The sequence below is a fragment of the Podarcis cretensis genome (genome assembly GCF_951804945.1).
Source record: "Podarcis cretensis genome assembly, chromosome: 4".
NCBI lineage: Eukaryota > Metazoa > Chordata > Lepidosauria > Squamata > Lacertidae > Podarcis > Podarcis cretensis.
Window position 1 is genome coordinate 69,542,894 of NC_137173.1, and position 16,370 is coordinate 69,559,263.

The 16,370-nt window shown below is 40.0% G+C and overlaps 1 protein-coding gene across 1 annotated transcript in view; it reads left to right on the forward strand.

Moving 5' to 3' along the window:
• The window catches only part of MID1 (midline 1), a 277,703-nt gene that overhangs the window by 87,141 nt on the left and 174,192 nt on the right, over positions 1 to 16,370 (forward strand). The gene's annotated exons all lie outside the window — the stretch shown is intronic.

Genomic DNA, 16,370 nt, shown 5'->3' on the forward strand with positions numbered 1-16,370 from the left:
AGAGCGTGAATGAGAAAGCAGAGGTATCGATTTGTATTTTAAGTTTCAAAGCCATGTTATTGAACCAAAGCTATGAGCAGATACAATATGAATGTAGGTTATACGGCGGAAATATATGAAGTTGTATTATTCATCAGGGTCCTGAACGCACATGCAAATTTGATGTAATGAAAGAGTGAACGAAAGTTCATCATTAAACAATCTGCCTTTGACGTTTGGCCAGGATTCAAAGAGTACCCCAGTGACAGGCTCTCTCTCTCTCTCTTTGTATGTGTGCAATCACAGTTTCTACTATGGAATTGTGATGTCATTCTGTTTAAGGATGCCAGAAGTAGTGGGGAAAGGGCCTGGAATACTTTAGGGATGATATGTATGGGAGTTTTCCTCCCCTATATACAAACTTTCTGAATTTTCACTCTAAATGTTTTGATAGCATTAAAAGATTGTGTCCCTCCTGTTACTCATCACAGTTTGCTAAGCAGCATGTTCATGCCAGGTTTGCAATGGAAAATGGTAAAGTTATATCATTTTAGGCTGTACATTTTTGGGAGCTTTCCAGGAGATCAGTTTTCTTGCATGGGTTGAATACTTTTGGGGGGCAATCAGAACTTGGGCTAGTTTCAAAGGTTGAGATAACTGATAAATGATAATAAAAAGTTAGCTTAATTAGGTGTTTCATGAAAAAGGTTTTCCCACCCATTTCATTTAAATGAAAATGTTTTGGGATGGAACAAAACCACCTAACACATTGCATGTAACAGGTAATTGATGCAATTTGATACACACTTACCTGGGAGTAAGCTACTTTTAAAAATGGACTTCCTTCTGAGTAGACATCTGTGATTGCAATAAAAAAGAATGGAATCTTTCTACACACATCCCAAACACTTGTATTAAACTCTTTCAGATGTCCCAGAAAGTACTACAAAAGTGTGAGTGTGCTAGTACACAGATTTCATTCATTTCCATGGGACTCTTTGCATACATTTCTAGCATGCTATGCTTTTTAGAGTTTTAATGAGGATGTCTCTGCCATAGGCATAGGCCCATTCAGAGGAAGGAAGGAAAGACCCACCCACTGACAACCACTAGGGATTTCTACTGTGCAAGTTGCACCAAAACAAATCCAAACAGATTGCAAGGGCACAGAAGGCAGAGGTCCAGCATGGCCTTCACATTACCAGCCAGCCCTGTGGTTTGGATAGTCATTTATGCATTGCCCCAAAGGAGGAAATGCATCACCAGAAAAAGTGGATGTAGAATTTACATAGGTAAAGGTAAAGGTACCCCTGACCATTAGGTCCAGTCGTGGCCGACCCTGGGGTTGTGGCGCTCATCTCGCTTTATTGGCCGAGGAAGCCAGCGTACAGCTTCTGGGTCATGTGGCCAGCATGGCTAAGCCGCTTCTGGCGAACCAGAGTGGTGCACGGAAACACTGTTTACCTTCCCACTGGAGCTGTACCTATTTATCTATTTGCACTTTGATGTGCTTTCGAACTGCTAGGTTGGCAGGAGCAGGGACTGAGCAACAGGAGCTCATCCCGTCGCGGGGATTCGAACCGCGACCTTCTGATCAGCAAGTCCTAAGGCTCTGTGGTTTAACCCACAGTGCCACCCGTGTCCCTAGAATTTACATACACAAATTTAAATCTGTAGACAATGATGATGATTCAATTTATTACCTGCGCATCACCAGCAGGCCCCGAGGCGAGACGGGTGACAAAAATGTAAAACAACAAGAAAAACAATTAAAGCAGGATCAGTCCTGTATACAGTATTCCAGTATACAGGAATAGGGTGGGCCTTGAAAACAAATGCAAATTTGGAATGAATTATTCTAATTTAAATAGGAATATGGTTCATCTTACCATAGCAGGGAAGACTGGTGGTCAGCATTGAGTGCTGCCCATTGCAACTGGTAGGGCAGAAGGCAGGAAGACCAGCTGTAGTGGAAGGCAACACCAGTGACAAGCAGACCCGCTCCTAGACTGGGTGGGGACTGGCTGAGAACAGACTAAGGTTGGTTAGCCAGTATCTTGTTTATGGATACAAGTGGGTCAGCCCCCACTGCTGGTGCTAACTGTTGATGGGCCATTACAAGGCACTAGCTTTTTCTTATTCTCCTTTTTTTTATCTTTAAACTGGACTTGGCCCAGAGAGCCCTTCAAATAGAAGCTTGTCCTCTGTAACATGACACACATTGGCCACCCTACCTGCAGTAATAAAATAGGGCCTTTATGCTATGTTACCGGTAGTTGCCCTCCTGGGTCAGTGGGATTCATGGGTCTTTCAGCCATTCTGGATTGAAGTGGAGCTATGTTCTTATGTCTAAATGTAGAAACACAGGCTGCAGTGAGCTGCATGTTTTGTGTGTGAGAGCGAGTGTGTGAAATGTTGATTAATCAGGAAATAGAAGTTGTCAGCTCTTAGTTCTCTAATGGCATGAATGTTTGTCCTAAGCCTCAGCTGAAAGTGTTCTCTCTTCGTGTTATTGTTTTCATTTGGTTCCCTAGAGGAATAGTAAGATCCTGTTCATAAACTGGCTGGATGTTTAGTGAAGGGTAGGAAATAATTTAACCCATTTTTACTGGTTTCTCCTGTGTGTTTGGTGTACACTTGAAGGTCACTGTGTTTGTGGGTAATGAAAGATTAATTGTGTTGTGAAATATTAAAGAACTTTGCAAGAGAGCTTATTTCCAGTTTCTTTCCTGGATAAGAGTCCAGAAGTAGGCTAGAGAACATTGTGGTAGATGGAACTATGGATGGAGAAGAAACTCAATTCACACTTTCTGAAACAATATGTAAACCAAAATACAGTCTAGTCTTCCTAAGGTTGGCTGAATATGTCAGTTATGGTTTTTCTCAGTTTCTCCTTTTTCCCAATCTTAAATACAGCTCTCTGCATTTTCACATCAGTTTGTAATTTTATTAAGAAGTCCTCATGAAAATTGAACAATGCAAGAATCTAAACACAGCCATCCTTCAAAAATTTCACTTCTTCAAATGTTGCAATGCACTTTTCCAACCAAGTATTGCGTGCAAAAATGTGTAAACTAGGGTAAAAATGAATATATTAGCAAAAGTAACATTAAAATGTGTTATATTGGAGAAAATTGCTTTGCAAAAGTGTGTATATCAGCTAAAATTTCATGGAATCATGTGTATATCAGGATAAATTAGCACTAAGATGATGGTGAATTATCAAGAGGACTCCATCCCCCCGCCTTTAGTCTGGTGTGGAAAAACTGTCCCATATCAGTAGATTAGGATCCAAGTGGTCTGCGTATACATAAATGTGCCACCAGGTGTGAGTGGGGTGGGGATGCAGGTGGATTTTTCGTATTGTTTCGGTTGTCAATTTGCTAAAGTATTACACTTTGCTGAAGTTCTCACTTCACTCTTTTCTAATACTGTATTCCTGATCTGGCCTGACTGTTGTAACACACACATACACACACACACACACATATATAGTTATTGTTATTAATTATTAAAATGAGCTGGTGATTTCCCAGGCCGGTATGCATCTTGCCTCAGGGTTTCTGTCTGGTTGACAAGGTGATCACCAACACCCTGCAGTTAAAGCAGTTTATGCAGCTGTATTTTTATTTTACCTGCTATGTAAAGTGGAAACTTGAAATCTGAATGGAATGTAACTTAAAGCCATGAACTGTGTCAGAAGTTAACCAAAAATTGATAAAGCTTGAAAGATCTTCCACCACTGCAACAAACTTTTTATTGATTATTTTCCTCCCTCCCTCCTCCCTCTTCCCTCCCATCTCACCTCAGCCATTTATATTCAAGTTCCTTGTGTTATTGGAAACAGACTAGCAGATAGCAACTTTTATTGTGAAGCAAATGAGTGACCCATTTCATTGATAGATTGGAATATTGAAAGAGAAACCCACACCACCCATCCCACCTTTGCATCCCAGTACAGAGACTGCAAGCCCTCCTTGAGAAGGATACCTAAAATTTTTATATAATTGAACTTAAATTCTTATACCAATGGGAAGGTTTGGCGCTCAGTTTTCCTGTAGCAAGTTTCTCCACCATCCCTGGTGGTGGCACCCATCTGTTTTAACACTTTATCTGTGTGTGAAGGTGTTAAAATATTTTCTTCAGTACAGTGCTACCTCAGGTTATATATGCTTCAGGTTACAGACTCCGCGAACCCAGAAATAGTGCTTCAGGTTAAGAACTTTGCTTCAGGATGAGAACAGAAATCTTGTTCTGGCGGTGCGGCGGCAGCAGGAGGCCCCATTAGCTAAAGTGGTGCTTCGAGTTAAGAACTGTTTCAGGTTAAGTACGGACCTCCGGAACGAATTACCATAAGTACTTAACCTGAGGTGCCACTGTATTCATTCACTTTTCAGTTTAGTAGGTCATTTGTGCAATGCTGTTTGCAGAGCCGTTCAAAAAGAATATCCAAACAGAGGCATTGATGGTATTCATTAAAGGTAAAGGTAAAGGTACCCCTGCCCGTACGGGCCAGTCTTGACAGACTCTGGGGTTGTGCGCCCATCTCACTTAAGAGGTCAGGGGCCAGCGCTGTCCAGAGACACTTCCGGGTCACGTGGCCAGCGTGACATCGCTGCTCTGGCCAGAGCCAGAGCCAGAGCCGCACGCGGAATTGCCGTTTACCTTCCCGCTGGTAAGCGGTCCCTATTTATCTACTTGCACCCGGAGGTGCTTTCGAACTGCTAGGTTGGCAGGCGCTGGGACCGAGCAGCGGGAGCGCACCCCGCCGCAGGGATTCGAACCGCCGACCTTTCGATCGGCAAGCCCTAGGCGCTGAGGCTTTAACCCACAGCGCCACCTGCGGAGATCAATTCCTTCCATTATCATAAAAGAGCAAACTCTTATCATATAAACATAGAAGCTGGTGGTGCTGCAAATGGCCCTGCGATTTTACTGAGTGCAAAGCTGAGAGTCAGTTGAGGTATTTCAGGGAAACATTTCTGAAGCAGATCTAATATGAATAGAAATAAAATTTTCTGAATGGCATCCATACAAAAATGTATTTGCAGGTAGTACATGTGCAATTGCAGCATGGCTAAAAAATGTTCAAAGGGGCTTACTCCTAGCTAAGTCTACATAGGATGTGTTGTAGTGAGGTTATAATGGAGGGAGAAAGTATTAGGCAATTCCACCTTGAGCTGTTTGGAGGGTGGTAGAATATAAATGTAGTAAATGATAAATAAATATGCAATATCTGCCTTTTCGAAATGTGTAGAAATTTAGTGGTTCATCATCTATGCCTGGAAAGTGCATATGCTGACAGTTATAGTTAGCTCAGTGTTTGAAGGAAAGGGAAAGGGCTTTGAAAGATGTTGAAGCAACATTCCTTGTTTGGGCACATGGCAGTCTCTTTCCAGCACCCCTGGACACAAGACAGGCGTCTTTTCCATAGCCTGTCTACAGATTCCAGGAATTAGCACTTTGTTTGAAAATAATATTCCAATTTGGAAGGAAGTTGGGGGGGAAATATTAAATAAATAAAATGTGCACATGTGGGACATCACTTAATATTTTAGTTAATGAGTGATTAACTAGCCTTCAATCAGACGCACCTCAGAAAATGTTTGTGTGCGCAGTATATAAATTTTTCTCCACCCTCCCAAGACTCCACTAATTTTGGCAGGAGTGACAAACAGGAACAAATTCAAATAGCTATGGCACTGGGGTGTATGGAACAGTTTATATCTCTTTGTCAAGCTCAGGAGCCTATTAGGGCTGCAAAATTGCCTGTCCAATTATCAGATTGATTATTTGATGTTTGGGGAAGGAGCAAAAGGTTCTCAGCTGATTTGCGCAGATCCACCTGAGGAGCAAGGATGTGTTTCCTGTACTTTTGGTCACACCCATCATTAGAATGAGGCTTCCAGAGGGTTGGTCAAAAGCGAATGCAGTCCTTGGGCCATAAAAAAATTGTAGCCACCCCAATCTGCAGTTTTATTATCTGTAGTTATAGGTCATTTTGGCTGCTTTCTGAAGAGAACAATTTTTACAGCTTCAGCTGTGCCTGAAAATAACAGTGGCAGCTGAATATATTCCTTTGAAATCCTCCTTTTATGCAACTAAATTCTTATTTTTCTCCGTGGGATTTGTCTTATCAGCCTCAGCCTCTCACTTAACGCTTTCCCCTTGAACTTTGAAAAATGATAGTGGAATGCAATTTGTTCAGAGATGAACGTGGGGCTATTTTCCCAACAACTTGCTATTTACACAGACTATCCTAATCAAACGCCAGCACCAGTTAACATGCTAGGAAATATTGGTGGCTTATTCTTAAAGCCAAGTTGGGAGAGACTGCCATCTGTTGTCAGCTATTAACAGATAATGTCACTTCAGTAAATCCCCGTCATAATGTAATTGGTTCCTGATGATGCAGAAGTGCTGAAACACGTATGGAAAAATAAATGTCAAAAGTGAATCCTGTTCGTTTCTTGGAGCAGGAAATGCTGATCTTGTGATCATCTTCCAAAGGACATTTTCTTTTAAAGGCAGTTCCTTAAAATATATATATATATTGTGAAATACTCTGGAAACACCAATGTTCAAAAGGTGTGTAAGCTCAATAAAAAAAGTCCGTAGAATATCTCTTCCACCAGGTATGTTAATTCTCAAATGATCTTTATTTTGAAATGTCTGAGTCCAGAATTCATACTTACAGCCTGAATTTCTTCTTGAAATGAAACATGGTATATAAATTATTTTTATCATCGTCATTTATCCCATATCTGGCGCAAGCAAAATACACCTGAGATGCAGCCATTAGCTGATAATTTTGAAGACCAAATGCAGACCACAGTACATTCTGAATTTTTATGTTCCTCTGGCAGAGGAATAACTCCTTCATTCTTTTTAGATTAATCTGTCAGCGGTATAGAAAAGGTGAACTGTAAGATATAAAAGCTTAGTAATATTCACTCTTCTTATGCACACTGCAAGTTGAAAAGGAATGTCTACCTATTTTCCTTTGGCTTTAAAGGACGATTTCAGGGCGTTGAGCGCCATCTCTACCCCCTGACAATCCACAGGGAAACTATAAAAGGCTTAAGGAATGCAAAACACAAATTCTATCTATAACAAGAGAGAGAAATGAAGTGAGCTTCATAAAACCCATACACAGCTAATTAACTCTGCAATGCACACAAATGATTACAGATGTTCCAAAAATGTAACCTTTCCCTAGTCTGTATTTGAGAATCAGACTGTCGGGATTTTAGGTTTCCTCTCCGAGAATTGTCCAGAATGAAAAAGAATATGAAAAAAAACTTGCGGTCACAAATATATATGTTATATATAAGTTCACATTATTAATCAACCATCTGAGCCTAGCTGAAGCTGCAAGAATAAAATAATTATACCTCAGGGATGTTAAGAACCATGCAGGATTTTGTGTGTGTTAAATACAGTCATTTCTTCCATTTTTCCCATAAAGCCTGTCTAGCAATAATTTAATTCTAGAGCACTATAATTTAATATTGTGTTATCGTTTGCCAAACAGACTTTAAATAAGGGTCTGAAAGAACTAAAGCCAACCTTTATTTCCCCAACTGCCAGCTCCGGGTTTTGGGGGGTACTTTGAGCAAATGTCCCTAAGTGACAGAAGGTTCGTTTCAGTTGCCTTTTTCTGTTTTCTGCACCTTTGGATCTGGGAAACTACCCACTGAGTGGAATTTTCTTTGTATGCAAGTTTTCAGACTTCTTAAACATCTCCTGGTTACAACCAAGGCAGTTAAACTGCTGCAAGAGGGCCCATTTCCCTACCAATGTCGTTCCTGTTTATGCATCCATTGGGGCTTCCCGTCCACATTGGCCAGTGGTCCTTGTGAACACAAGGCAGGACTGCTGGTGTTCTAGATTTTTTCACCGCATGGTACAGAGGTGTGAGCTTGTCAAAACAGCAGTTTAGACTAACGGCAATCTGTTTCTTCTGCCCAATTTTAAAGGGCACACTGTGGGATTCAGGGCCTATAAGCTTAAAAATGTTCTCCCTAGCTATTTGGGCTTAGGGGATAGGTGCCCTTTATTTAAAAAGCATGCTTGAAAGTCACACCCCCTGCTTACTGTTTTACTCTTTAACAGCCTAACACGTTGCATCTGCCAAGAAACGTGAAGGATGTTAAATGTTGCATAGTAGTATTAAAAAGTGCAAGCGCATGATGGCAAAAACAGGAGTTTAACATTGCTGATGTAAATTTCAGGGAGGCACAGTTATTTTATTATCCTGATTCACCCACCCACTTACCTCAAAAAACCTGGAAGGGACCAGACCATGGTTGAGGTAGGTCTATCTGTGTTGCTGAATACAGGTATTCCTAAGAGTTAGATCTCCAGGCAGTTCCTCTGACGAAGCAACATACATGGATCCCTCCAACCCTGGCAAGCAATGCATTTGTGTCATAATTTCTTCCTGGTGAGATGTTCTCTAAGGAACTACAGTAAAGCTTTCAAGAACCACTGTTGTTCCTGCGGCTGTGAGTACTGGTGTTTCTACAGTCATACCTCGGGTTAAATATGCTTCAGGTTGAGCATTTTCAGGTTACGCTCCACGGCAACCCGGAAGTAATGGAACACGTTACTTCCAGGTTTCGCCACTCGCGCATGCACAGACGCTCAAAATGATGTCATGCACATACGTGGCGAATTGTGACCCACAGACGCGGGTTGCGTTCGCTTCAGGATGTGAACAGGGCTCTGGAACGGATCCTGTTCGCATCCAGAGGTACCACTGTACAATTTAACAGTTCTTGTGTGGGGACATTAACTACTAAACATTGACATATAGGTATTGCTTGCTATAGGTCCCCTAATAACAGTATAACACCTTGGATCTAACAGGATCCAAGCCACTCCAGAGTCTTCCATAATTCCCAGCATTGAATTACAGTAGGAAATGGGTCTCAGAGACTTCAGTGGCTTGCAAAGATGCACCCTGCATTGTACTATGGGTTTTGGGATTATTTATTTTTATTTTAACTGAGATTCATTCACTTAATGACCATATTCAAGTTTCAACTTTTTAGGTCCTGAACAAATCTAACAATCTAATGTGCATGGCATAGTTCACTGAACCCTTCATTATACATTATACTGTTGCACATAAAGTGATATTAGCATTGGTTGATTTACTCTACATTTTTCCCCCAAGTGTGAATCAGACTGCAGGATTTTGATTGGAATATCTTTAATGATGTTTTCATATGTGGATTCTTTTTCTTCCTTTTTTATATAAAAAATAGGCTTTCGTATTTTGATGAGTGAAGCGCAATTTAATGGTAGATTTGAGGTTTTCTTTCTATGATTAAAAACATTTTAAACAGATTTGGAGACCATTAAGCTATAATAGAATTGGTGCCTCAAGGTAGAAGAATTATTATAAGAATGCAGAATTAATTCATTTTAAAACTGAAATTCTTTTTGGAACATGCTAATTGTGATCTAATCCCTGGCATAATGTCTATTAATTTTATTAGGAATTAGCACACATGCATGAAGGAGTAAATGTCACAATATTTTCTTTCTTCCAAAAGCTCATAGAGAGCATTTGGCATGAGAACATAGTCCACATTTATGATAGCTAGAATAATATGAGTGACCACAATTGCTGCAAAGGAGCATTATACTTTATTACTTCAATAATCCTACTGAAAAATGAAGTTGTTTATTGTACTCCATTGAACAATTAATATGGGTCAGTTGAAATTTCAAAAAACTTGGCATCAACATCTGAGCTCTGTGGAGTTAAACAGTATTTTACTATCGTGGAGAATCTGAATCTGACCTCTATGGTTTCTGTAGTTGGTTGGTTAGATTTGCCATATTTATTAGTTTTAACTTCATTGTGTGGATTGGCAGCACTTCTGTTAATTTAATAATTTACTCCATATGATAATCTGGATTGCTATGATTATTCAGTTGCTCCAACATGCCATGTTTAAATTAAGGAAGGAGTAGGTTAAGAATGTAGCTTATATTCACAGTTTCAGCTTGTTTACTCATGTTCTCGGAGCATTTTAAATGGAATTAACTGGTGGCTGTTTTTCTTTATTTATTATGGTTATAACTTGCTTTTTTCAGCCATGATTGGCTTCTAAAGCAGCTTCCAATGAAAACAACTGAAAAATAGGTACCATATATTACATGGAGGAATTTATGGTTGGTTTTTTCCTGATCCCTGCAGTGGAGAACTTATAACAGGGTGCTGCTTAGGACTGGTATTAAGTCCTATAAACAGTGCATACCAATAAGGCAGGTGCTGCTTTGCCTATTGTAATGATTACATAGGAAACACCTCCAATCAATAAGTGATGCTCTTCAGTAGAACACTGAAGCTTAGCTAAAGCCACAAGCTCATTACTGCTCACTCTGTCTCCCGCACATGCCCGTTGTTGATGTATGAAGCTGAGGACACATGGCATTAGCCACAATTCCATAGGTGTCCTGTAGCTTCTTGAGAAATACTCCTGTTTGATGTGGTTTCCCTCAAACTACCTTCCACGCGACTTGAAAATGGAAGCTGTGGTTAAGTGGGGGGGGGGGTGTACATTTCAGAATGCCTTTACATATTGCAGAGATGAAAGTCTCAGTGAATTGAGAGTTGGAGAAACAAATCAGGCATTGGGCAAAGACACCTCCACCAGGTCTGCCTGGGAATGTAAAACCGTCACTTGAAGCACAGCAGGGGGGAAGTTCCTGAAAAAGTTAGATCTTCGCTGGAAGCCTGGGCTGTAAATTAACTTGTGGATACTTCTACTTTGTTCCTCCCCAAAAAGTATTGCACTGTTTTATCCTTTTCCCCCTCCAAAAGTCAGTATGCTGTCGGAGCTGTGATTTGTACTTCTCTTGACGTTTTATTTGCTGTTTTCAAGGAAGAGATAGCATTCTACTATGTTTACATGTTTTCTTATACTGTACCATGGGGGTGGAGGGGGAAACTGACGTGGTGTTTGTCCAGGATCCCCACTAGTAAATATAGACTGTGTCCATTGAGCTCAGTATCCTGTTCTCACAAAATCCAACCAGGTGGTCTTAAAGGAATATTTTGTAAGCAAGACCTTGAAATGTGTCCTAAACTGTGTCCTAAATACTGTAAGTGTATCATTTCTTTTGATAGTTTACTGATCAGGTGGATTGATGCATAAGAAACAAGTTTATAAATAAGATGTGGAGCAGGCCATTAATACAGCAAAGTTTCCACATCTTTAAGTAAGTTTCATTTTGCTCAGGAATGAGCAGTGAGTGGGAATTTGCTCCTAATCAGAAAGCTTAGGTCAGGGTGGGAGGGAGATGTAATTCCTTGCTGCTGTCTGAGTTAAGAGCTTTCTGCAGTACTTTTTTCTGTGCCTTCCTGCAATCTTTTGTATATTCCATTATATCAGGTCTTTGACCATTTTCTGTGATTTATGCCCCAGGCTGCATAAAACTTCTTTTGCTTTGCAAAGCCTTCCAAAAATGTTTTTCACAAGGGTGGGTGTGTGGGTGTGTGGGTGTGTGGGTGTGTGTGGGTGTCGAATTTTAGCCAACTTTTTTTTTTTTAAGTCAAGCATTCTGTTTGATGCCTCCAAGTTTGAGGCCTAACTTTCAAATTAGCTGAGCACTTTTGAACTGTTGGAAAAACATCTCTCAAATGTATCTTTTTAATGATGATTACAGTATTTGCCAAACCTTTGCAGTACATTCTGCAGGTATCCTCCCTTTTGAGGTGCCTCTTGAAGACACTTTTAATGCCAACAGACCTATGCAGTTATTTAAATTTCTTGAGTATGCTGTCATTTTAATGATGATTGTTTTATGGAAGGCTGGGCTGTGTCTGTGTGAAATTTATGGCTATATTCATTATCACTGTTACTTAATGCAAGTGTATACCAAATGGTGTTTAAATGTGTCCCACTTATTGCACATTTCTAGAATGGTTCAACCCTAGGAACGCCTTTATTTGTTGAATTCGCTTTTTTATTCCTTCTACTATGTAATGGCATGGCACCATGTAATGAATGTGCACAAAAAATAAGTGCAATATAATATTTATTACAAAGGGGAAGTAGAACTTAGGCTTGGACCTGTGAGAGCAGTCCTAAATTGACCTTAAAGACACATCTCCTCATGAAAGATGACTTGAGACCTGATAACTTTTGCTCAGAGCAAGAGAACTGAAAAAAGTGCTTTAAAGTAATGAGGTGATGTTTGTTTGTTTTGTTTTTTAAAATGCAAATGCATTCTTAAGGGAAATAATTTTCAAACCAAAAAGTGTGTGCCGTTCATTTGCATTCACAGAGCTTTATCCCCACCCCTCACTTCCATGCTATGATATTTGTATACCAGGGACAAAATAGGGGTTGATTTTGAGGATATAGCTGTGCAGCAGAACAGTTTTTCAGAACTGATTGATCTATTTGTCAAAATCAAAGCATGACATAGATTCAAGAGTTCTCAGTTTTTATTTCTAAGGTACTTTGCTAAACGTTTGGTTTTTCACCGCTCATTTTATGAATGCAAATTCATTCGCTGTTGTAGAAGTGTATCCAATATTTTATTTTGAATCGCAAAACAGCATTCGTTATTCCAGGTTTCACCAACGTGCAACTTCTTCCTTGGGTATTATTATCTCCCAGCATGTTTTATCTGGAGTGGGTTTCTTAGCAACTAGCTTTCTTCTGCCTTTTCTGTGGCTCAGGGGACACTCCTAATCTCTGGGAAAGTAAATCCCATTGCCATCCTCCATTACATTTTCAAGGTGTAGAAAATTACAATGTGGTTTTATTTTGGAGCATCAGAGACAACCTACTTCTATTTAAAAGTGTTTATTTTTCTCTCAAACGTATTATATGACCTAATAAGTTTTGATATTTTAGGTTCAGAATTTGTGTATGCATAGTGTATGACATGATTGGTTTTACTGAAGCTTAACTATATTTTATTGTTGTTTATTCTTTTTGAAAGCTTTTCCAGGAAGGAAGGACAAAATATAAATAAAACTATATATATATATATATATATATATATATATTGCTTTTTGAAAAGTGCAGATTTTTTTTAAACCACAGCAGCAGCATATTGAATATAAGCAAATGCTGTAAAGAATCTACATTCATATTTTTATGTTTTATGTGTTGTTCAAGATACTAATGTTCCAGACTGGGACTGCTGAACGCAGAGAGAGTCTTTAAAAAAACAATTTCCCTATACCTACTGAAATTCATCCCCTATGTGCTATTTAAAGCAAATAGCAGCTGGAGGGTGGCTTTTAAGTGGGACAGGAAGAAAGGGTTAAATCCCCTCCTCTGTTCCATGGTGAAAGGCATTTTGTAGATTTAAGTACATATTAGTAACTCACCTTTATTGCGGTTTACAAATAAATGAGCCAAAACAATCAGAGTTTGGGTATACATATATCTTTGGTAAAAAGAATGCCTTAATAGTAACTATGCCAGTTAGCTGAAATAGTGTCGCTCTAATTGAGTCCAAGCTGCTTTCTAATATCTAGATTGTATTTGTTAAAAGAAACAAGCATGCACTAAATAGATTTACACAAACAAATTTGTTCCAAAGCCCAGCCATGCCTACAGTCTAGCAGCTCCATTGTCATTGATTTCAGTGAGATGTCAGTGTGTGTAACAATACATGGACCTCAGCTATTGTATACTCACAGAAAAGATATTTCCGTTTCTGTCTGCATCTACTTCGGTTAAGCTTTAGACTGTTAGGTGACCTTCAATTTACCTTGTCTAGCACAGTCCCAAAGGACCACCTGCATTGATGTGCCCTTCAGGCTTATTATCTATATCACAAGTAACAGGCATCGTCCTCCCTGCCACCCCAGAATTTATGCCATTGTTAACATCACTATTACAAGTTTCATGTGTAAATATGAGCTCTCTAAGGCAACCAGTGTTAGCTTTTGCATATGACTGGTATGTTTCCGGCATCCATTGTGCAGTTCAGTGCGGCTTATTCCCTGTTGAATGCATGTAAGTCTGGAGCTGCAATAATAATAATAATAATACTGGCTTTGAGTTTTTTCTGGCTCAGAGGGGAAAGAGGCATCATATGGGGAGCCATCATCTTCCCGGCAGTATATTACAGATGTGGCTTCAGACTTGGAGGGCATCCTCACAACATAGGAGTCATTGACTGAAGAATCAGGCAATACTTTAAGAAAGCAGACAGGGAAAGTGGGGCTAATATGTTTAGACAAGCCAGCATGCCATTGAAACAACAGCTGTCCATGCGTGGTTTCCAGCCAGCACCTGCCACGGCAGGTTTAACCCAAGAAATTTTGCTGCCTAAAGCAAAGTACAAAATGGTGCCCTCCCATTCCATATTTGGAATCCAACTGCATTGGCAGATGACTCTTGGCTCAATGTTGGCAATGGGACCTTAAGGCATAAGGCTTGCTCAGGAGGGGAATGGCATACACTGTTGTCTTCCAACACCCCATTGCTGCTCTGTGTCTCCCAGCATCTGCTGCTTGAGGCAGCTGCCTCACTCAGCCTAATAGTAGGGCCACAGTGGTCTGTCTTGGATTCTGACATACCATGATTTGCCTTGATTGTAATCCTGAATATCAGATGTGACTCTGCTGTGCTCTGGGGGAGTCATGACCTGTTGAGTTCCACAAACTTAAGACTGACACTGATGGATAGCCTGCCACGCCCTGGACTGGTGCTAAGTAAGAAGGCATGCAAGAGGAAGCTTGAGCCCAGGGGTGGGCAATACCCCATTTTCCCTATTGGGGCAGCCTTCCCAGGATAGACCCAACTTTATCCTCCCACAGAGGTTAATGATGCTACAACTTCAAAGCACCCAAAATTCCAATAGGAGGAAATAATTTTAAACTGAACAGTGAAGTCCTCTAAGGAGTGAGAACTGATTTCGATCAATATTCATAGAGAATATTGTGCTAAATGTGCATTTCCCCATTACCTGTCCGTAAATGATTTGTTTGGGTTGAAGAGTAAGTATCATTTTGTGCATTGTGAAATTTCCAGATCTGTCCAGCAAGGGGGTGTGGATCCAGTTTCATAGGGTGAGTAAATGACTAAACACAGGGAAATGGAAATTGATTGGGAGGCAGGTGGCTCTGTGAAATGCATATAATCAGCAACACAATAAGCTATGTGCCCACTGCCCAGTTGGCACCTTGCCCAAGGTTGACTTAATTTTACACATCGTAAAATTAGTCCCAGGAGCCCTTCTTTGTTGGGCTGGTTTTTGATGCATGAAAGTACACTTCATGGCAGCACGATCTCATTACCTTCACAATGGGAGAATGCGGAGACAGGCATAATTGCTTACTTTGAAGGGGTCTCAGACGTATTCCACAAGCAGGGCGGGGAATAGAATGAGAAGAAATGTCTTTTGGAAACAACCAAAATATAATGCAATATTTTAATGTTCTTTGATTGGGCTTTTCTCTTGCTTGACTTACACTCATTCATTCTTTTCCTGGACAATCACTTATTCCAGAACATTACACATTAATCAAACATAATAGTTATATTCCCCCCCCCCCGAATATCCCATTTATATTCTGTTGCATTGAACCATCTCACACTAAGCATTATGAAACTAATTTTCCACACTTAACTGGTTTTTGCCCTCTCCCCCAACCTCCTCTATTAAAAGCCCCATCTCACCATGGTCATGATGTAAGCTGATTCTCTAAATCACTGAAGAACTTCAAAAGCAGTTTGATGCAGCATGGAGGGGATGAGTAGGGAGAGAAAGCTTCACTGGATGTGTTCCAACTCTTTTGCATGTCATAAGTATTAGTTGAATCATTAGTATGTGATAGGACATAAGTCAACAGAAATCATGAATTGTATTTAATTTTGCAATTCTATACAAACCTTTGAGTAAGCTCCTCTGGACATAACAAGGCTTCTAGAATGGCACTGCGATTCTCACTGCTTTCAATGGGAGCTATTAATCGTGTCTCCAAAGCATTTTAAACAAATATGTTATACGTAGATCAGTTCTCCAGTGACAATTAGGGTTAATTTAAATTTTGAGTGGAGAAAGGAAGTTATGGGAAAGTATAAGTAAATGATTTCTGAAATACAGGAGTCTGGAGAAATGCAGTAGCAAGTTTTGTTGTTCTTGTTGTTGTTGTTGTTTAGTCATTTAGTCGTGTCCCACTCTTTGTGACCCCATGGACCAGAGAATGCCAGGTACTCCTGTCTTCCACTGCCTCCCACAGTTTACCTTTACACTAAACATATGTTAAGGGTTTTATTAATATTTTGTAAGGAATGAGGTAAGGAGCATAATTGATGCTTCTTATCAGAATATCTGTATACACCCTGAGATTGTACTTTACTGTTTTGCTGATTAAGTTTTGCAGATTCGAGTCATATTCA